The 22,638-nt window shown below is 43.5% G+C and overlaps 1 long non-coding RNA gene across 1 annotated transcript; it reads right to left on the minus strand.

Moving 5' to 3' along the window:
* Positions 1 to 299: 299 nt before the first annotated feature.
* LOC148149143 (uncharacterized) lies at positions 300 to 8,910 on the minus strand. The gene is made up of 3 exons (XR_015758041.1): positions 8,758 to 8,910; positions 7,770 to 7,907; positions 300 to 1,238 (listed from the first exon to the last, which is right to left on the minus strand). It is a non-coding gene; the product is annotated as an uncharacterized LOC148149143 (long non-coding RNA).
* Between the last annotated feature and the right edge of the window lie 13,728 nt (positions 8,911 to 22,638).

Genomic DNA, 22,638 nt, shown 5'->3' on the forward strand with positions numbered 1-22,638 from the left:
ACTCCTCACTCCCCAAAAACATGTCTTCAATCTATGAGACACGAATCAGGAATATAAGGGGATATGTTCTACTTGCTTGGGTGAGTATTGCTCTCAGAACATTCAAGAAGATCGATGAAACATAGGACAATTCAGTCTACTTGACTGGCACCAACATTCAAAATACACAGGGGCAGAGAGCTGATCCACACTCAAAATTTCTGAGGTCAACAGGGAAAATCCATTCATGACGACAACCAAACAGAGAAAATCCAAATCTCCAAAGGCTTGGTCCTCTCTCCCATTTGTTGCTGATAGACTCATAGTGAGCTTATCTGCAGCAAACCCTGGTGGAAGGGTGCCTGCTAATGAGAATGCAATGGGAAGGCGAGCATGGCTACCAAGGCTGAAACAGTCAAGGCCACGATCAGAACAACAGAATTGTGGACCAGAGTGAACAGGGCTAGAAGCTGGAGCAAACAGCTGAGCAAACAGCGACTTGCAAGGCTGTGGGTTGTGGGGCCACATGGTGTGTCGGAAACAAGGCTGGTAAGGCTGGGGAGTGAGGACAATAACTGGGGGCAGTGAGTCTACAAGTGAGGAGATAGATGAATAAAGGGAGGAGGGGTGCAACAAATGAGGAAAGGAAAGGTGATAGAGGGGCAGTAATAAGCAAGATAGACCCATAGCAATGTGGCAGAGAGGAGCAGAGAAGAGGGGAGAGGGACAGGAAAGGAGGATCGGAGCAACAAAGGGGAAAGAGAGAGGTGGGCAGCAAAGGAAAAAGGCCGAGGAAAAGCAAAAAGGGGCCAGTGTGGCCAAAATATTCAAACCTTTCAACAAAGAATACTGTGTTATTGTTGTGGTTCTGTTCGCCGAGCTGGGAATTTGTGTTGCAGACGTTTCGTCCGCTGTCTAGGTGACATCCTCAGTGCTTGGGAGCCTCCTGTGAAGCGCTTCTGTGTTGTTTCCTCCAGCATTTATAGTGGTTTGTCTCTGCCGCTTCCGGTTGTCAGTTCCAGCTGTCCGCTGTAGTGGCTGGTATATTGGGTCCAGGTCGATGCGTTTATTGATAGAATCTGTGGATGAGTGCCATGTCTCTAGGAATTCCCTGGCTGTTCTCTGTTTGACTTGTCCTATAATAGTAGTTTTGTCCCAGTCGAACTCATGTTGCTCATCATCTCTGTGTGTGGCTACTAAGGATAGCTGGTCATATCGTTTTGTGTCTTGATTCATTTTTTCTCAGGATATTTTCTGTGCTAAAGGATTTGGATAAGGACAAATTGTAATTACAGGATAGAATTCTGAGGCAGGTACTAGACAAAATAATTGACCTATTAGAGCATTTCTGAAGTGTCTATCTAGTGTCAGACTGCAGTAACACAAGCATATTTCATTTTGTCCTGTAAAAAATTGCAAGCTTGTAATTCATCACCCTAGAAAATTCTTACTTCTCAGATTTGGTTTGCTGCAGTGTAATGTAGAGTTCTCTGAGTCAGATGCTTGTGAGTTGAAACTTCACTTACAGGGACTTGGGTGCAAAATTGAGACAAACAATTCCGTGAAATTCTAATGAGTGCTTTATTGTGGAAGGAGCTGAGACTTTAAATCCATCCAAGATGCCAATATTTAACTTGTACTAGGACAGTTTAGGAATGTTGGAATAGGAGTAGGCCATTCAGCCCCTTCACCCTGTTCCATCATTCAATTAGGTTATGGCTGATTTGTGGCCTCACTCCCTATATCCGATATCTGACAATATCTTTGCTTTACAAAAATTATCCAACTAAAATTCAAAGTTTATAACTGATCTAACATCAATTGTCAATTGTTAAAGAAAATTCCAAACCTATACAAACTTTTGTGTGTAGAAGTGCTCCTTTGTTCTTTGACATTTCTCCTGAATGGTCGGGCCCTAAAGTTTAGACTATGTCCCCAGATCTAAAATCCACAACCAGTGAAAATAGATTAGATTAGATTAGATTAGATTACTTTACAGTGTGGAAACAGGCCCATCGGCCCAACAAGTCCACACCGACCCGCCGAAGCGCAACCCACCCATATCCCTACATTTGCCCTTTACCTAACACTACGGGCAATTTTGCATGGCCAATTCACCTGACCTGCACATCGTTGGACTGTGGGAGGAAACCGGAGCACCCGGAGGAAACCCACGCAGACACGGGGAGAATCCACACAGTTTACCTTTATCTCCCCTGTCTTTTCCTGTTAATATATTGAAGACTTTGACCAGATCACCCCTTGACATCCTAAATTCGAGAGAAAACAGGCCTAATTTGTATAATCTCCCATTATAACTTAATCCCTGAATTCCAAATATCATTCCTGTGAACTTATGTTGTACTCACTCCAAGGCCAAAGTATCCTTCCTTAGGTGTGGTGCCCAGATCTGCTTATAATACTCCAAATGATATCTAACCAAGGTTTTGCACAACAGCAGAATAACTTCTGCATTCTTATATTCCATCCTTGAGATATAAAGGTCATCATTTCATTAGCTTTCCTGATTACTTTCTTCACTTGTTCATGGCTGCGCAGTAACTTCTAGAGCACAAGTCTTCAGTACTAATGCTGGAATATTGTCACGACCCATAGTCTTTACAGTATCCAGTGTTGTCAGTCATTTCTTGATATGATGTAGAGTGAATTGAATTAGTTAAAGATGTTGGGCACCTCAGTATGAGGCCAAGACAGATCATCCACTTCGCACTTTTGACTGAAGTTTGTTGCAAATGCTTAAGTCTTATATTTTGCATTGATGTGCTCGGCTTCACCATCATTGAAGATGGGGTTATTTGTGAAGCCTCCTCCTCCCCCATAAGTCATCTAATTATCCACAATGATTTACAACTGGATGTGACAACACAGCTTAGATCTGATCCATTGGTTGTGGAATCACTTCGCTCTTGCTGTCGCTTGTTGCTTGTACTGTTTGGCAAGCAAGTTCAGTTAGGAAATCCCATGTGGGTCTCTAATGCCCTCTAGATGAGCAAACTGCCATCCTTATCTAGTCTGGCCTACATGTGACTCCAGATCCACAGCAACATGATTAGCTCTTAATTGCCCTCTGAAATGGCCTAGAAAACCACTCTTTTGTAACAATTGTAGCAAAGATCTTGACAATATCCTCCAACGGCATATCATAGCTGCCAACTCTGCAGGATGTATCCTGTCATGTTATGCCCAGGTATGGTGATTTTGGTGTCTGAGACATTGTCTGTAAGGTGTGATTATGTCAGGCTGTTGCTAGTCTAGTTTGTGACACAACTGTCCCAATTTTGGCACTCATCTCCAGAAGTTAGTAAGAAGGACTTTGATTAAATTAGATTAGATTCCCTACAGAGTGGAAACAGGCCCTTCGGCCCAACAAGTTCACACCGACCCTCTGAAGAGTAACCCACCCAGACCCATTCCCCTACATTTACCTGTGACTAATGCACCTAATACTCTGGGCAATTTAGCATGGCCTATTCACCTGCACATCTTTGGACTGTGTGAGAAAACCAGAGAACCCGGAGGAAACCCACACAGACACGGGGAGAATGTGCAAACTCCACACAGACAGTTGCCCAAGGCTGGAATCGAGCCCGGGTCCCTGACGCTGTGAGGCAGCAGTGCTAACCACTGAGCCACCATGCCATAATTCTTTTAGCCTACTGCATCTGGTATTCTCAGGCGGTCTCGCATCCAAGTACTAACCAGGACTGAGTCTGCTTAGCTTCCGAGATGAGACCAGATTGGGCATTTTCAGACTAATATGGCCGTATCATCATCACCATTCCCAATGAAGGGCTTATGCCCGAAATGGCAACTCTCCTGCTCCTCGGACACTGCCTGACCTGCTGTGCTTTTCCAGTGACACACGTTTTGACTGCAGCCACATGTAGGTGAGACCAGGTAAGGATGGCAGATTTCCTTCCTGAAAGTCCATTGATGAGCCAGATTTTTATGACAATTGATGATGATTTCATGGTCACCATCAGATGTCTAATTACAAATTTTTTGCATTTCAGTTCCACAGTCTGGGATTCAAGCCAGGTCCTCAGAACACACAAAAACAGAAATTGTTGGAGAAACTCTGTGAGTCTGGCAGCATCTGTGGAGAGAAATCAGAGTCAATGTTTTGGGTCCAGTGATGAAGAAAAAGAGTCTTCTGAAGAAGGCTCACCGGGCCAGAAATGTTGAGTCTTTTATCTCTCCACAGGTTCTACTAGACTTGCTGAGGTTCTCTCGGGTTTTTTTTTTCTGTTTTTGTTTCAGATTTCCAGTATCCCCAGTTCTTTTTTTTTGTTTTTACCGAGAGCATTACCTGTGTCTATGGATTATGAGCTCAATAATTTTATCATTTCACCTTTGACTCCCTCAAGATTGAAGAAATTTAAACTTGAAGTTGAGGGAAAGGTAGCTTGACTCGTGAAGGAATTTGTGAAGAAACATTAATTTGGAGACAGGTGGTATTGTGGTATTTTTTCAGGTAACCACTCCTGGCACGTTGTGGTATTTCTCAAGAAAAACTGCAGATGCTGGAATCCAAAGTAGACAGGCAGGAGGCTGGAAGAACACAGCAAGCCAGGCAGCATCAGGAGGTGCAGAAGTCAATGTTTCAGGTGTAGCCCTTCTTAAGTCCTCAAGAAGGGTTACACCCTGTTGGACTATAACATGGTGTTGTGTGATTTTTAACTTTTTACATGATTGAAGTTGTTTGAAGTAATTTGCAGCTATTAATCTTCATTATCTGTGCTTTGTCTTGGGCCACTCTTTGATTAATTGTGGAGTATCAGCAGAAGAGGTATTGTTCTTAGATAATGAAGGGAAGTTTATTGCATGACAGTAATAAGTGCCACAACATTTGGTCAAGCATAATTACCGGGACCTTCGGGAGCTGGTCCTGATATATCTCTTTTATCCAAAGGCTAGTGTAGAAATAACTCCTGGTCTCCACCCACAATATCTGTATGACTTCAGATGATTGGTTAGAACTAATGTAACTTGAATATTAACCCCTTCAGGAGAAAGTGAGGTCTGCAGATGCTGGAGATTAGAAGAAGGGCTAATGCCCGAAACGTCGATTCTCCTGTTCCCTAGATGCTGCCTGACCTGCTGCGCTTTTCCAGTAACACATTTCCATCTATTAACCCCTTCAGACCCGTAACCTATTTAACCTCTTCCCCAAGCCAGTTTAACCATAGCTAACCCACTGTACAATCATGCATATAACTCTATCACATTTGCCATTAGCCCATCTCCCACCCAAGTCGCTGACTTCACAAATGTAAGTGATTTGGATATTTTACAATTTCCTCAAAATTTAGACTTGCAAGTTGTTGTGCTAGGGGATGTTGTTTCTCATTCTGTTATAGAGTCATAGAGTCAAAGATGTACAGCACAAAAACAGATCCTTCAGTCCAACTCGTCCATAGATATTGACCAGATATCCCAATCCGATCTAGTCCCACCTGACAGCACCCAACCCATATCCCTCCAAACCCTTCCTATTCATATACCCATCCAGCTGCCTTTTAAATGTTGCAATCGTACTAGCCTCCACCATTTCTTCTGGCAGATCATTCCATACAGGTATCAGCCTCTATGTGAAAAAGTTGCCCTTAGGTCTCTTGTATATCTTACCCTTCTCACCTTAAACCTTTAGTTCTGTACTCCCCCACCCCAGGAAAGAGACATTGTCTATTTATCCTATCCATGTCCCTCATGATTTTATAACCTTCTATAAGGTCACCCCTCAGCCTCCGACACTGAAAACAGCCCCAGCCTATTCAACCACTCCCTATAGCTCAAATCCTCCAACCTGGGCAACATCCTTGTAAATCTTTTCTGAACCCTTTCAAGTTTCACAACATCCTTCCTATAGCAGGGAGACCAGAATTGCATGCAATATTCCAAAAGTGGCCTAACCAATCTCTTGTAGAGCCTCAACATTCCCTAGCACCTTACCATTAAGTGTATATAAATCCTGCTAAGATTTGCTTTCCCAAAATGCTGACAAATGGCTGCAAACACACAACACAGTCAAGACGAAGAAGAAACTGCTCAGATTAAGTATCCAGGATACAATAAATTAACACTCCTTCTTACAATTAGAAAGTGACTGCATGTTGCAGCACCAGATGTAAAAAGGAAGAAAGTACTTGTTATAGCAGAGAAGAAGGAAATTCAGGTGATCAAGAGACCTGCAGATCAGGTAAGAACCAACAATAATGTTGACAATGAATAATGTCCTCCTAGGAAGGATACCCGAGATATAATTGATCTTTCAACGGGGAAATGATCCACATTTCCCCGCATTTATCTGAATTAAACTCCATCTGCCACTTCTCAGCCCATTGGCTCATCTGGTCCAGATCCTGTTGTAATCTGAGGTAACCTTCTTTGCTGTTCACTATACCTCCAATTTTGTGTCATCTGCAAACTTACTAACTATACCTCTTATGCTTATATCCAAATCATGTATATAAATGATGAAAAGTACTGGACCCAGCACCAATCCTTGTGGCATTCCACTGGTCACAGGCCTCCAGTCTGAAAAACAACCCTCCACCACCACCCTCTGGCTTCTACCTTTGAGCCAGTTCTGTATCCAAATGGCTAGTTCTCCCTGTATTCCATGAGATCTAACCTTGCTAACCAGTCTCCCATGGGGAACCTTGTCGAACACCTGACTGAAGTCCATATAGATCATGTCCACCATCATCAATCCTCTTTGTTATTTCTTCAAAACACTCTGGATCATTTCCCCGTTGAAAGATCAATTATTTCTCGGGTATCCTTCCTAAGAGGACATTATTCATTGTCAACATTATTGTTGGTTCTTACCTGATCTGCAGGTCTCTTGATCACCTGAATTTCCTTCTTCTCTGCTATAACAAGTACTTTCTTCCTTTTCACATCTGGTGCTGCAACATGCAGTCACTTTCTAATTGTAAGAAGGAGTGTTAATTTACTGTATCCTGGATACTTAATCTGAGCAGTTTCTTCTTCGTCTTGACTGTGTTGTGTGTCTGCAGCCATTTGTCTGGCTCCCCTGGAAGCTGCTGATGCTTTCACTCCTCATCACAGAGGTATTGTTGTTGGAGGTGAAAATGATGGGGATAAGGAAGAGAGCTTTCAGACATGGTTAGGAGTTGTGATAATATGCTAAGGATTATCTAGGCATGCCTGGACATTTGAGCAATTTTGGCAGAGGAGAAGAGGGCCGAAGTGTGCATGATGGCCAGATCTTTCCAATTCTGCGCCCTCATACTTAAAGAAGGTTAAATGGGGCTTGTACTAAGAGAACAACCAGATTTATCCTATTATGGATCTTGGCGGTAAAGGAAATGGAACCACCATGGCAGTTTGAATGAGGCAAATTGTAGAAAGTATAGCAAGTTTCTCAGTTCAATCCCCAGAATATGATTTCAATTGATCATCCTGAAACTAGTACCATTGATGAGTTTAGAATTCATTCATTTGGGCAGAGAGAAAACAGCAGCCAGTGTTCTTGCTCACTGTCCCATAGCTTCTTCAACAAAGTTGAAAAGTATGGCATTGGAAAAGAACAGCAGGTCAGGCAGCATCCAAGGAGCAGGAGAGTTAACATTTCAGATGTAAGCCCTTCATTCCTGATGAAGGCCTTATGTCCAAAGCATCAATTCTCCTGCTCGTCAGATGTGGCCTATCCTGCTGTGCTTTTCTAGCATTTTTGACTCTGAACCTCGAGCATCTGCAGTCCTCACTTTCTCCTTCTTCAACAAAAGTAGAGCAGACTCAACTGTGACAGCTGGCGTTCCTGTAATCACATCAAGTGCTGCTGGATCCTGGTTGTAAGTTTCACTTCACCAGCCAAGAAAATGACAGCAAGTGTGAAGCGACACTAACAAAGTTTCAGTTGAATCTGATTTAGTGTTCTTCTGTAAAACATTCAAGATAAGTGTTGGTGAAATAAATCTGAACTGGAAAAAGCTTCAGTGCTTTATACATAGCTGTAAGAACTAATTTTAGTTGGTTCTCTTCTTTTACATTTATAACAGGGTTTAAATTATGGTCAAATTAGATAATACATCATTGCCTGGCCACACAAGTGGTATAATAGATAGTTACATTTAATTATGCAGAGCTGGGATACAAGGATAGCAATAAGATATTTTTCAAGGATACTTGATGTTAAGCTGTGGAAGAAAAAATAGTTTGGTGCTTTATTCATTGAATGCAAGTGAATGCAAATATTGCTGAGATATTGAGTGTCACACAGAAAATTGATATGGAGCTGGCAATTTCCTGCTGCTCCTCTTAGCCCTCAGAAGCTGGAAAGGTGAGGTGGAGACGGCATGCAGAAGAGGAACCGGGATATTGTAGTAGATGTGCTGCTGGATATAGAGCCTTTGCAATATCAGCACAGGCATGTGTTTTGTCAACATATATATTTGGATGTGATGTTAGACTTTGTCTGACTGCTCAGCTTCCCTTCAAAGGGCACATTCTTAGGACTCACAAAGCCAATGAATTACTTCTGAAATGTAAACATTGTTGTTCCATAACAATATTTCCCTGAGCATAGGGAAGATGGTGGCACAATTATAATATCATTAGGCTAGTAATCAGAATCTCAAAATAACTATTGCAGCAACTGATGGAATTTAAATTACAATCCTAAATCTGAAATATAAAGCTAATTACATGCCATGACAATTATCATCAATCATTGTAAAAACCCATTTGTCTCACTAATATCTTTTGGTGAAGGAAATTTGCCTTTCTTACCTGGTCTGGCCTACATGTGACTCCAGACACACAATGATGTGGTTGAGTCTTCATTGATCTCTGAAATGGCTTAGGAAACCACTCTTGCCAGCATTGCCCACATACCAGGAAAAAATAAAAAGATGAAATGATAGGCCCATCTGGTCTTCCTCAGTGCTGTAACCATTCTACAAAATCTAAGAATGAAATGAAGCTGGTTAATCTGTTCTTGATTGATGGTGGAATGTCAATCAAAATGCCAGGCAATACCCTTTCTGTACTTGCTTTGACTATGCCTTAACACATTGTATATCAATCTGAATTTAGTACGTCCTTAGACTAACACTTCAAAGCATTACTATCTACAGCAGAGTCAACAGATGAATATGTAAACATAAAGTTAAATCAGCATTGATGGAAGTAATCACATCATAATGGAAAGTATGATGAGAGATGAAAAACTGTAGATCTTTTGCTAAGTATAGGAGAATAATGTTAATCAAATGTTGAATAAACCTGCATCTTGTAAAGATCGTGGAGTCTAGCAACCTCGTTTAAGCAACGTAATGCATCCAGCTTCCTTCAAGGCCAAGCACACAATGGCAGAGTCTAGATCAAGCATTCAGATCCTGAAACTGGCCTCGAACGCAGACACTTCTGAGTGAAAAGCAGCAGTGCTGTTAACGTAAGTCAAGCCAGCACAACCAAGTTTGCAAACATAAAGCAGAAAATATCAGAAACGCTCAGTTTGTGAGACAGCATCTGTGGAGAGAACAGTCAAAACACTCCTGAAATGTTAATTTATGTTGCAAATGCTGCCTGACATGCTGAGTGTTTCCAGTAGTTTCTGTTTTGTTTTAGTCTTCAAGAATGTACAGGTTTTAGCTTTGTTTATTTAGTTACATTTATTGCACATATCAACCATTTGCAGCTTTGCATGTTACAAGAAATGCCTTGTCTGTTACAGATAAATATCTACCAAACAGATGCAAGACATTCAAGACTCAAATGTCCATCTGTGCATGACGAGCTTTAACAAAATGATTTTGCTTGGCCTGATTCCAAGTAACATATCATTAAATTGTCATTGCATTATCTGAAAGAAAAGATGAATGGGAAGTTAATTGAAATAAAAATTGTGTCTTTATATAAATGCAACAATAAGTTAAAAGGGACAATTAGAATGAAAATGAGTGAAATCCATTCCATGCATTCCAGTTCCACCCTGCAGAAGAAAGGTGAACTATGTTTTACGTTACATAAATACAATGCAACTGTTGTTTAGGCATTTAAGCATGTTTAACTTTTAACTTGTCATTTGCCAGTCACATAGTATGGATATCCTGATGCTAACTATGTGTTTTTAATGTGAAATTCCATTTAATAAATCTTTAAAATCTATAACAGAAAGAACTGCTAGGGACACAAATAGAGAGAAAAGAGCCACAGTCAGCAGTCAGTCTGGAAGCAGGTGCAATAACACTGGATAATATTTCCAAGGCCCAACCACCTTGAGGTTTTGATTAGATTAGATTAGATTACAGTGTGGAAACAGGCCCTTCGGCCCAACAAGTCCACACCGACCCGCCGAAGCGAAACCCACCCATACCCCTACATTTACCCATTACCTAACACTACGGGCAATTTAGTATGGCCAATTCACCTGACCCTGCACATCTTTGGACTGTGGGAGGAAACCGGAGCACCCGGAGGAAACCCACGCAGACACGGGGAGAACGTGCAAACTCCACACAGTCAGTCGCCTGAGTCGGGAATTGAACCCGAGTCTCTGGCGCTGCGAGGCAGCAGTGCTAACCACTGTGCCACCGTGCCGCCCACTTGCTTCAGCAATGTCCTTCCCTCCATCATGAGGTCAGAAGTGGGGATATCCGCTGTTGTTTTCACAACGTTCAGCACCATTCGTGATTCATAGAGTCATAGAGATGTACAGCACGGAAACAGACCTTTCGGTCCAACCTGTCCATGCCGACCAGATATCCCAACCCAATCTAGTCCCACCTGCCAGCACCTGGCCCATATCCCTCCAAACCCTTCCTATTCATATACCCATCCATATGCCTTTTAAATGTTGCAATTGTACTAACCTCCAGCTCATTCCATACACCTACCACCTTCTGCGTGAAAAAGTTGGTCCTTAGGTCTCTTTTATATCTTTCCCCTCTCACTCTAAACCTATGCCGTCTAGCTATGGGCTCCCCCACCCCAGGGAAAAGACTTTGTCTATTTATCCTATCCATGTCCCTCATGATTTTATAAACTTCTATAAGGTCACCCCTCAACCTCCGATGCTCCAGGGAAAGCAGCTCCAGCCAATTCAACCTCTCCCTCTAGCTCAAATCCTCCAACCCTGGCAACATCCTTGTAAATCTTTTCTGAACTGAAGCAGTCCATGTTCAAATACAGAAACATCTGGACAATATCCAGGCTGGAGCTGAAAACTGGCAAGTAACATTCATGACACACAAATGCCAGGCAAAGTCTGTCTTCAATAAGAGACAATCTAACTATTATCCCTTGATTTTCAATGGTATTACCATCTCTGAATCCTCCACCATCCATATCAATATCCTCGGGTTAACATTGTCCAGAAACCAAACTGGACTAGACATGTAAATACAGTGGCTACAACAGCAGGTAAGAGGCTAGGAATACAATAGTCAGCAACTCAACTCCTGACCTTCCAAAGCCTGTCTATCATCTACAAGGCCCATATTAGGTATTTGATGGAATACTCCTAACTTGTCTGGATGGGTGCAGCTTCAACAACACTCAAGAAGGTTGACAACATCCAGGACAAGAGTCTAGATGGCTACCTTCTCCCCAGCCCCATCCCCCTCCCATTTATCTCTCCACCCCGGAGGCTCCCTGCCTCATTCCTGATAAAGGGCTTTTGCCCAAGACGTCAATTTTCCTGCTCCTCGGATGCTGCCTGACCTGCTGTGCTTTTCTAGCACCACTCTAATCTAGACTCTGATCTCCAGCATCTGCAGTCCTCACTTTCGCCTAACATCCAGGACAAAGCAACCCTCTTGATTGTCATCACATCCACAAACATTCACTCCTCCACCATTGCTGCTCAGTAGCAGCACTGGATACTACCTCCAAGATGCATTGCAGAAATTCAGTAAAGACAGCACTTTCCAAACCCATGACAGCTTACAAGGAAGGACAAGGGCAGCAGATACATAGAAACACCACCACCGGCAAGTCTCCCTCCAAGTCACTCACCATCCTGACTTGGAAATATATCCTCAGTATCATTGTGTCAAAATCCTGGAACTCCCTCCCTCATGGCATTTTGTGAATCAACCTACAACACATGGAATACAGCAGTTCAAGATGGCAGCTCATCACAATGTTCTCAACAAAAGATGATCAATAAATGCTGGCCCCAGCCACCCATACAGGTCGGTCTGCTATAACGTGCATTTCATTAATGCAAATTCACTATAATGCGATTGATGAATTGGGAACACAGCTTCTAAAGCATAAACCTTTAAAGCTTGTATTGGTTATAACGCAGTTCTGGCCCCATTAGTTTAAATGGTGCTGCTATTATTCAACTTTCTTATAACATGGGGTTGAATGAGAATGGAACTACAGCATTATAGCAGAACTGACTGTACCTACACTCCATCAATGGATAAAATAAAAATCTGACTCAATTTGTTTGCCGTCATAAAGTGAATTTACTCTGCTATTTGAGATTACTAGATCTTCACAACGAAATTAAAACATTGTCAAACAGTTCAATGGGAAACATTACCGAGTATACATTTGTAAATCTGTGGCCAAACTTCAATTGATCATCTTAATTACAGCCAAAAAAAAATTTAATCCATACATTTCTACATGCTGATCAACTATTGTACTCTTTTCAGTAGGCGACACGTTAGATTTTTATTTAACCTATTTTCGAAATCAACCTGTTAAGAGATGTTATTACACACCTCTGGAGCAGGTAGGACTAACATATTAGCAAAGATATAAACTATGTTCTAATCGATCTGTTCAGGGGTATTCCCACACATCTCTGAAGCAGGTGGGACTTGAACCGGGGCGTTCTGGCTCAGAAAGAGGAACACTATCCCTGTGCCATAAGAGCCTATAAATAAATTACTGTTTTTTTAGTGTACCTCTTTGAAGCAGACACTCTTGCCTTGATGCCTTATTTTACAAGTTCCATAGAAAGGTACGGGAGCACCCATGATTCCCCATGTGAAATACATAAAAAGGAAATTGCCTGCCATGGAGGAGAGAGGCAGAGATGAATTAAAGTGTAAGCGTTTTATGAATGTCTTGGCAGGACAAAAGCATAGTTATGGCAATAAATTGCCTGATGATCTTCTTGGCTGTGGAATTCTGCAGTGAAATAGAAAGTAATTTTCTTTTGGCCCTTTAAAATGTAGTTAATGTTAAGTTACATGCAAGCCAAGTCAACGTATCTGGAAATAATTTGCATCATTTATTAAGCTGATTATGTAGGTGTCTTGCACCTTCTCCTTGGTGGTGGTGGTGGTGGTGGTGGTGAGGGGGGCAGTACCAGGCACTCTTAGGCAGCCGAGATGAAAGCCAATGCAGAGCTCCTCTACATTGAATTGGTCATGATTGGTCATGAAGCTTATTGCAAAAGCATTATCCACTGCAATCTGCCTCTCCAACAGTCTAACCACATGTACTTACAATGCCAACGTGAGATTGAAGTCAATTTTACATTTATGCGTGCCCACTGAAAGTATCTAAAGTAATTAGGCAGAGTCTGTTTGGCAAAAATCTGTTAGGCCATTCCACAAATTATGCCTGCACGGTAAGCTTGCACTGACTTAAGGCAAAAACATATTGAAATCCTTGCTCTATTCATTTTTATAACAGAACAATTCAAACTTTAAGCAGATAGCTATTAATATGTTGGCTGTAAAAATGAGAAATGTTTTACTCTCCAAAGTTTCTCTGATGAAGCATCCATGCTTATACTGTTTCATCCAGTAGAGTGCTTGCTTTACACTTCATGCACCTTTTTCAAAGTTACCAACTTATGACTGAAGTGAAGAAATTTAGCTGGATTCTTCTGTGTCTGTTCAGGTAAATGACTCAAAAGATGAGGGTAAATACCCACAGATGAAGGATGATGATGAATACAGATAGAGGCTGCAATTGCTGATAGCAATCAGCTTTCATATAAAGATTAATCCAAGTTATTGATGCCAGCACATTCATGGAAGGTAACCAGGCAATTGTTTTGGATAGGGGAATGCTGTTATAACTGTTGCATTAAAGACAAAAATGTTGAAAGGCTCAGGTACGGGCTTTTAAGCATTCTTGGTTGACTAAATCTTTAAGAGTCCGCTAATGGCTCAATGATTTTATGTATTATTAGGATGAAATACTCTTAGACTGATGGCACCTTTGGAATTGGGAATCAGATTTAATGGAGCCTGTCATGGCACAAAACATGGTAGAATCATAGAATCCCTACAGTGCAGGTAGAGGCTGTTTGACCCATCAAGTCTGCACCTACCCTCCAAAGAGCATCTTGTGAAGATCCACTCCATACTCCATCCCCACAACCCTGCATTAGCATGGCTTATCCACCAACCTATGCAACCCTGGACACTGTGGACAATTTGGCATGGCCAATCCAACTAATTTACATATTTGGACTGTGAGGGGAAATTGGAGCATCCGACAGAAACCCAGACAGACACAGGGAGAACGTGCAAAATCCACACAGACAGTCAACCGGCTCTCTGGCTGGGAAACTGGGCCTATTTAATTTCCAGAGGCATTCTGGCCACACATCAGACTTCTGGCAGCAAGACAGGCTCCTGTGATATGGTTAAGGGATTGAACCTTTGTGTTTTATGCCTCAAAGATATGCAAAGATATTACACCAGCGTCTATGTCTAAGAAGGAGCTTTATTCACAGAACTTTTTAAACAGTCAAGCTCAGAACGTCTTGTTAGTTTTGTTTCTGTTACCCTATCATAATTCACGGGCTTGACTAACACACAGAAAACGAGGAACAGAAATCATAATCAAATAGCAAAGAATTGGACAATTGAGTACAACATCATTTTCCTCTAATAGCACAGGAAGATTTTATTTGATCATAAAACAACAATCTTATGTACATGAAATCAGTTCTTAGGGTGTAGCATGTCATTTACTTAAACATAGAAATAGTCTGAAATGTGAAGATATTTGCTACAGCGATGAAATTTATGCACTTCAATCTGTGGTTCTGTGTGATCAGCTCAATGAGGCAGATGGTCAATATCATGGTTGCTCATCTGAAAATTGTATCCTCATAATCCCCGTCCTTAAATATCCTGGTCTGCTTGCTATCAGGAACTCATGTTCTATTTTGTGCTATAATCCAGCAGGTGGTACCAAACAATTATTTGATCTAGCTTAGACCCAAGAGAGATGAGGTGAGTTTGTGATCATGATTTAGCTGTTTGATGTAAATTCAATCTCCAGCTTCAAATTATAATTCCCTAGTGCATGATCACATGTTGAATTGTGCGTTTACTTCATGTGGTCTCTTTGTGATTTCTTCTGCTTTCACTCTGCCATTCTCACTGAATGGTCATGGCAGCTTGAGAATGGTTGGCAGCATTCAAAAGTTACTATTAATCTTTAATTTAATTAGTCTCCTTCTGGTCAGCAAATGTGGAGTAGATTAATATGTGCAAAGTAGAATATGGATGGACGGTAACGGTTCAATTTTTCATTCAACCTAACAACTTTAAGACTATCCTTAATAACCCTGTTAGATCGTTTGATGTCACCATTGGATTACATCACAATACCAGCTGGTGGTGAATTCTGTGGCTTACTGGCAAATCTGTGAATTGACTAGAAACAAATTGTGGTCCATTGTCTGTAGTGATAGACTCTGGTAAATCCCATTTTGTAACTCACCTCCAGAATGTCAATGACCAAAGTGGCAGTTATGGTATTTTCTGCAGCAATTGCTGATGATTTACTAGTTAGATCATGAATAGCAGGCAAATAAATGTTGATTGCTCAAGTTTGCTTGCACTTCTTCAAATAAACTACTTGTTACCATGGTTTTGTTGGTTGTCAAGTTGTTGGACATGGTTTAACAGATTTTTCACTGAGTTTATGTGGTTTCTAATAAACTCTCTAAATGACAATCCATTCCTAGCCACTAGAATACTTTGCAGGATTGTTGTTTCATCTTAACAGCAAGCAGATTCCCTTCATGAATCACATCACAGTTATCTATAAGCACACTATCCCCACCCCACAGACCCCACTGTCACTATCCCCACCCCCCAGAACCCCGAGGGGAACACTACCCCTGCTCATGACTCCACCCCCATTCCCCCACCATCACACCCACTCCAGTTACAGGTTCCGCCCCCACTCCCAACTCTACACCCATACCAGATCCCACCTCCCATCCCTGCCGCGTTTTCACCATCCCCGCAGACCTCCCCTTCACTGAGGACGAATGATCAGTCCTCAGCAAAGGACTCACCTTCATCCGCCTCCGTCCACGCAACAATGAATTTAATACACGCCGTGACGTTGAACAATTCTTCCGTCGCCTCCGCCTCCGAGGTTACTTTCACAATCAGGACCCCTTCGCCCACCTCCAACGCACTGCATCCACCTGGACATCCCGCGCTGGTCTATTACCTGCCTTCGACCTCTTCATTTCCAACTGCCACACGGACATTAACCACCTCAACCTGTCTACCTCCCTCCCCCACTCCAAACTCTCACCCACACAACGCGCAGCCCTCCAATCCCTCTGCTCCAATCCCAACCTCACCATCAAGCCAGCGGATAAAGGGGGTGCAGTGGTAGTCTGGCGCACTGACATCTACACCGCTGAAGCCAGACGTCAACTCGAGGACACCTCTTCCTACTGCCCCCTCGACCATGACCCCACCCTCCATCACCAAACCATCATCCCCCAGACCATACAGAACCTCATCACCTCAGGAGATCTCCCACCCACAGCTTCCAACCTCATAGTCCGGGAACCCCGCACTGCCCGGTTCTACCTCCTTCCCAAGATCCACAAGCCTGACCACACCGGCCGACCCATTGTCTCAGCATGCTCCTGCCCCACTGAACTCATCTCTACCTACCTCGACACTGTCCTATCCCCCCTAGTCCAGGAACTCCCCACATATGTTCGAGACACCACCCATGCCATCCACCTCCTCCAAGACTTCCGTTTCCCTGGCCCCCAACGCCTCAGCTTCACCATGGATATCCAATCCCTCTACACCTCCATCCGCCATGACCAGGGCCTCCAAGCCCTCCGTTTTTTCCTCTCCAGACGTCCCCAACAGTACCCTTCCACCGACACTCTCATTCGTTTGGCCGAACTAGTCCTCACCCTTAACAATTTCTCCTTTGAATCCTCCCACCTCCTCCAGACCAAAGGGGTAGCCATGGGCACACGTATGGGCCCCAGCTATGCCTGTCTCTTTGTTGCTACGTAGAGCAGTTGATCTTCCGTAATTACACCGGCACCACTCCACACCTCTTCCTCCGTTACATTGATGACTGCATTGGCGCCACCTCATGCTCCCGTGAGGAGGTTGAGCAATTCATCAACTTCACCAATACATTCCACCCTGACCTTAAATTTACCTGGACCATCTCTGACACCTCCCTCCCCTTCCTGGACCTCTCCATCTCCATTAATGACGACCGACTTGACACTGACATTTTTTACAAACCCACCGACTCCCACAGCTACCTGGATTACACCTCTTCCCACTCTATCTTTTGCAAAAATGCCATCCCGTATTCCCAATTCCTCCGCCTCCGCCGGACCTGCTCCCAGGAGGACCAGTTCCACCACACAACACACCAGATGCCCTCCAACGCATCTCGTCTACATCTCGCACCTCCGCCCTCAGACCGCACCCCTCCAACCGTAACAAGGACAGAACGCCCCTGGTGCTCACCTTCCACCCTACCAACCTTCGCATAAACCAAATCATCCGCCGACATTTCCGCCACCTCCAAACAGACCCCACCACCAGCGTTATATTTCCCTCCCCGCCCCTTTCCGCCTTCCGCAAAGACCGTTCCCTCCGTGACTACCTGGTCAGGTCCACGCCCCCCTAGAACCCATCCTCCTATCCTGGCACTTTCCCCTGCCACCGCAGGAACTGTAAAACCTGCACCCACACCTCCTCCCTCACCTCTATCCAAGGCCCTAAAGGAGCCTTCCACATCCATCAAAGTTTTACTTGCACATCCACTAATATCATTGATTGTATCCGTTGCTCCCGATGCGGTCTCCTCTACATTGGGGAGCCTGGGCACCTCCTAGCAGAGCGCTTTAGGGAATATCTCCGGGACATCTGCACCAATCAACCACACCGCCCCGTGGCCCAACATTTCAACTCCCCCTCCCACTCTGCCGAGGACATGGAGGTCCTGGGCCTCCTTCACTGCTGCTCCCTCACCAGCAGACACCTGGAGGAAGGAAGCCTCATCTTCCGCCTCAGAACACTTCAACCCCAGGGCAGCAATGTGGACTTCAACAGTTTCCTCATTTCCCCTTCCCCCACCTCACCCTAGTTCTAAACTTCCAGCTCAGCACTGTCCCCATGACTTGTCTGGACGTCCTACCTGCCTATCTCCTTTTCCACCTATCCCCTCCACCCTCTCCTCCCTGACCTATCACCTTCATCCCCTCCCCCACTCACCCATTGTACTCTATGCTACTTTCTCCCCACCCCCACCCTCCTCTAGCTTATCTCTACATGCTCCAGGCTCACTGCCTTTATTCCTGATGAAGGGCGTTTGCCCGAAACGTCGATTTTGAAGCTCCTTGGATGCTGCCTGAACTGCTGTGCTCTTCCAGCACCACTAATCCAGAATCTGGCTTCCAGCATCTGCAGTCATTGTTTTTACCTTATAAGCATAATAAGGTGATTATGGTTGGGGATTTTAACTTTCCAAACATAGACTTGGACTGTCATCTTGTTGAGGGTTTAGATGAAGAGGAATTTGTTAAATGTGACCAAGAAAGGTTTCTGATTCAGTATGTGGATGTACCTACTAGAGAATGTGCAAAACTTGACCTACTCTTGGGAAATAAGGCAGGGCAGGTGACTGAGGTGTCAGTGGGGGAGCACTTTGGGGCCTGCGACCATAATTCCATTAGATTTAAAATAGTGATGGAAAAGCATAGACCAGATCTAAAAGTTGAAGTTCTAAATTGGAGAAAGGCTAATTTTAATGGTATTAGGCAAGAACTTTCAAAAGCTGTTTGGGGGCAGATGTTCGCAGGTAAAGGGACTGCTGGAAAATGGGAAGCCTTCAGGAATGAGATAACGAGAATCCAGAGAAAGTATATTCCTGTTAGGAAGAAAGGAAAGGCTGGTATGTATAGGAAATGCTGGATAACTAAAGAAATTGAGGGTTTGGTTAAGAAAAAGAAGGAAGCTTATGTAAGGTATAGACAGGATAGATCGAGTGAATTCTTAAAAGAGTATAAAGGCAGTAGGAGTATACTTGAGAAGGAAATCAGGAGGGCAAAAAGGGGATGTTAGATAGCTTTGGCAAATAGAATTAAGGAGAATCCAAAGGGCTTTTACAAATATAGTAAGGACAAAAGGGTAACTAGGGAGAGAATAGGGCCCTCAAAGATCAGCAAGGCGGCCTTTTTGTGGAGCCGCAGAAAATGGGGAGATACCAAACACCTAATTTGCATCAGTATTTACTGTGGAAAAGAAATGGAAGATATAGAATGTAGGGAAATAGATGGTGACACCTTACAAAATGTCCAGATTACAGAGGAGGAAGTGTTGAATATCTTGAAACGCACAAAGGTGGATAAAACCCCAGGACCTGATCAGGTGTACCCTAGAACTCTGTGGGAAACTAGAGAAGTGATTGCTGGGCCTCTTGCTGAGATATTTGTATCATCGATAGTCACAGGTGAGGCGCCAGAACACTGGAGGTTCATAGAGTCAGAGAGATGTACAGCATGGAAACAGACCATTCAGTCCAACCCGTCCATGCCAACCAAATATCCCAACCCAATTTAGTCCCACTTGCCAGCACCCGGCCCAGATCCCTCAAACCCTTCCTATTCATATATCCATCCAAATGCCTTTTAAATGTTGCAATTGTACCAGCCTCCACCATTTCCTCTGGCAGCTCATTCTATACATGTATCACCCTCTATGTGTAAATGTTGCCCCATAGGTCTCTTTTATATCTTTCCCCTCTCTCCCTAAACCTATGCCCTCTAGTTCTGGACTCCCTGACTCCATGGAAAAGACTTTGCCTGTTTACCCTATCCATGCCCCTCATAATTTTGTAAACCTCTATAAGGTCACCCTCAGCCTCCGACGCTCCAAGGAAAACAGTCCCAGCCTGTTCAGCATCTCCCTATAGCTCAAATCCTCCAATCATGGCAACATCAATGTAAATCTTTTCTGAAACCTTTCAAATTTCACAACATCTTTCCAATAGGAAGGAGACCAGAATTGCACGCAATATTCCAACAGTGGCCTAACCAATGTCCTGTATAGCCGCAACATGACCTCCCAACTCCTGTACTCAATACTCTGACCAATAAAGGAAAGCATACCAGACGCCTTCTTCACTATCCTATCTACCTGCGACTCCACTTTCAAGGTGCTATGAACCTGCACTCCAAGGTCTCTTTGTTCAGCAACACTCCCTGGGACCTTACCATTAAGTGTATAAGTCCTGCTAAGATTTGCTTTCCCAAAATGCAGCACCTCGCATTTATCTGAATTAAACTCCATCTGCCACTTCTCAGCCCATTGGCCCATCTGGTCCAGATCCTGTTGTAATCTGAGGTAACCCTCTTCGCTGTCCACTACACCTCCAATTTTGGTGTCATCTGCAAACTTGCTAACTGTACCTCTTATGCTCGCATCCAAATCATTTATGTAAATGACAAAAAATAGAGGACCCAGCACCGATCCTTGTGGCACTCCACTGGTCACAGGCCTCCAGTCTGAAAAACAACGTGGTTACCACTCTTTAAGAAGGGTGGTAAGGACAAGCCAGGGAACTAAAAATCAGTGAGCCTGACGTCAGTGGCGGGCAAGTTGTTGGCGGGAATCCTGAGGGGACAGGATGTACATATATTTGGAAAGGCAAGGACTGATTAGGGTTAGTCAACATGGCTTTGTGAGTGCGAAATCATGTCTCACAAACTTGATTGAGTTTTTTGAGGAAGTAACAAAGAGGATTGATGAGGGCAGAGCAGCAGATGTGATCTATATGGACTACAGTAAGGCGTTCAACAAGGTTCCCCATGGGCGACTGGTTAGCAAGGTTAGATCTCACGGAATACAGGGTGAATGAGCCATTTGGATACAGAACTGGCTCAAAGGTAGAAGAGAGAGAGATGTGGTAGAGGGTTGTTTTTCAGACTGGAGGCCTGTGACCAGTGGAGTGCCACAAGGATCAGTGCTGGGTCCACTTCTTTTCATCATTTATATGCATGATTTGGATGTGAGTGTAAGAGGTATCGTTAGTAAGTTTGCAGATGACACCAAAATTAGAGGTGTAGTGGACACTGAAAAAGATACCTCAGATTACAAGTGGATCTTGAACAGATGGGCCAATGGGCTGAGAAGTGGCAGATGGAGTTTAATTTAGATAAATGCGAGGTGCCGCATTTAGCGAAAGCAAATCTTAGCAGGACTTATACACTTAATGGTAAGGTCCTAGGGAGTGTTGCTGAATAAATAGACCTTGGAGTGCAGGTTCATTGCACCTTGAAAGTGGAGTCGCAGATAGATAGGATAGTGAAGAAGGCGTCTGGTGTGCTTTCCTTTATTGGTCAGAGTATTGAGTACAGGAGTTGGGAGGTCATGTTGCGGCTGTACAGGACATTGGTTAGGCCACTATTGGAATATTGCATGCAATTCTGGTCTCCTTCCTATTGGAAAGATGTTGTGAAATTTGAAAGGTTTCAGATAAGATTTACATTGATGCTGCCAGGGTTGGAGGATTTGAGATAGAGGGAGAGGCTGAACAGGCTGGGGCTGTTTTCCTTGGAGCGTCGGAGGCTGAGGGGTGACCTTATAGAGGTTTACAAAATTATGAGGGGCAAGGATAGGGTAAACAGACAAAGTCTTTTCCGTGGGGTCGGGGAGTCCAGAACTAGAGGGCATAGGATTGGAGTGAGTGGGGAAAGATATAAAAGAGACCTACGAGGCAACGTTTTCACACAGAGGGTGGTACGTATATGGAATGAGCTGCCAGAGGATGTGGTGGAGGCTCGTACAATTGCAACATTCAAAAGGCATCTGGATGGGTATATGAATAGGAAGGGTTTGGAGGGATATGGGCCAGGTGATGGCAGGTGGGACTAGATTGGGTTGGGATATCTGGTTGGCATGGACGGGTTGGATCAAAGGGTCTGTTTCCATCCTATACCTCTCTATGACTCTATGAGATGTAACATACATTTCTGTAGCACATTTGGAATAACCACTTAAGTTCCACTGGTGGTACCTTTGTCATCAATCATTGAAGGATCATTGTATAATCTGTAACACAGGGCCAGTGTTTTCCTGTATTTCACAAAATCATTTGGTTCATAGATATTGCTTTACTTTCTGCAGCGCATTATCTGTTACTAATTCTGTCTTCAACTCCTGTATGGACAAGATTCACAATTGTATGTGAAATTATTGCAGTCTACAAAGTCTTCAGTGTCACGAGTTTCTTCATTAATATTAACGCTGTCAGTGATAGTCCAGTTAACCATATCAGCCATTTCGTTGCATCAACCTAGAAAACAACCTACCTCAAAGTTATGACTTGAAGGTGCTGGTTTTGGACTGGGGTGAACAAAGATAAAAATTACACAACATCAGGTAATAG

This window comes from Chiloscyllium plagiosum, unplaced genomic scaffold (genome assembly GCF_037043375.1).
Source record: "Chiloscyllium plagiosum isolate Xiang-an unplaced genomic scaffold, Cpla_swu_hap1 HiC_scaffold_9, whole genome shotgun sequence".
NCBI classification, from domain to species: domain Eukaryota; kingdom Metazoa; phylum Chordata; class Chondrichthyes; order Orectolobiformes; family Hemiscylliidae; genus Chiloscyllium; species Chiloscyllium plagiosum.